Source organism: Phalaenopsis equestris, unplaced genomic scaffold (assembly GCF_001263595.1).
Source record: "Phalaenopsis equestris unplaced genomic scaffold, ASM126359v1 Scaffold000044, whole genome shotgun sequence".
Lineage (NCBI taxonomy): Eukaryota > Viridiplantae > Streptophyta > Magnoliopsida > Asparagales > Orchidaceae > Phalaenopsis > Phalaenopsis equestris.
This window is the reverse complement of record NW_018164486.1, coordinates 286,364-287,616: the sequence shown is the minus strand read 5'-3', so window position 1 is coordinate 287,616 and position 1,253 is coordinate 286,364.

Here is a 1,253-nt window from a genome sequence, read left to right as displayed (position 1 = left end):
TTAGGGGAGGCCTGGCCTGACTAAACTGGCCACTGTGTTCAGCAAAAGAAGGCTCTCGGTCCAACAGGAGGCTAGACCACCCCCTCACTCTTTCATTGAGCAGAAATTATTTCCCCCTTCCTTCTTTTTTTACTCGCCTATATATTTTATTATAAATGTGTGTTTGTTAACTTTGGGTTTAGTTTTTTGTCATTCTGATTTCATAATTATTAAACTTGTCGTGAGCGATTGTTTTCCCTCTAGGGTTGTATTCAAAGCCGAGAAGAAGCTCCGACTGTAACTCGTCGGCAATTGTGATCTTCTCCAAGGGTTCGAGGGGTGCTCCGGTTGTAAGCCAATCCCGCGGGGATAATTATCCTTCATGATTTCCCCTCCCTCACTTGTTGCCCCCCTTAACAAATGCAACAACCTTCCCTGCTTCCCTTATCATCACCCCTTCTATTTCCTCAACCTATTGGTCCGCTTTAACAGTCGGTTACCCTGCTTCCGTAACCCCCCTATCTACCTTCCTACAATGTCGTAACACCCTTTTCTTCCCCACAACTACCACAAACCCCCTCCAATATCAATCTAATGCCGTAACTCATCAAATTGCCCCATCTTCTACTGCAACTCCTCCATCTACCCGCCAGCCTGTACTTTTCCTACTATAGCCGCAACCCTCCTAACCTTTCCTGCCACCATCGCCCACCACCATCGCCTATCCCAAACTTCTCACAACTATTCACCGGCCATCCTGACACATCTTAGCCAGAGATTCGTGTTGTCGTGCTATCGTTTTTCTTATTTTGAAGAGCCATCATAGTAACCTACTTGGTTTGGGTTGACTCCGGTATCAAGTAGTTGTTGTTATTGCTGTGTCCGAGGGTGGGTGGGACAAAGGCTACATTCCTTATTTAGGAAGGAAACACTACATGCATCTCTTCTTGCATTTACGTAGAACACAGTCTGGTTTATTTAAAGGAAAGCAAGCTACCCTGCATTGACAGGAGCTTCAGGAACTAGATATAGGTATGCCTTTTATGTTAAGGCGTGCTTTCATCTTTCACTGAAGTACATTGGCGATCATTAACTCTCCATCACAGAAAAGCCAGTGAATACAATTCATACAATTCATGCTTTGGATCTATCAAATTTCCTCAGGTAAAACTATTCTGGTTGAGTGTGCAGGCATTAAATGAAAACCCGATTGAAGGAAAAGAACACCTGCATATTGTATTCAACAACTCATGCCACAAACATGATTTTTTTTT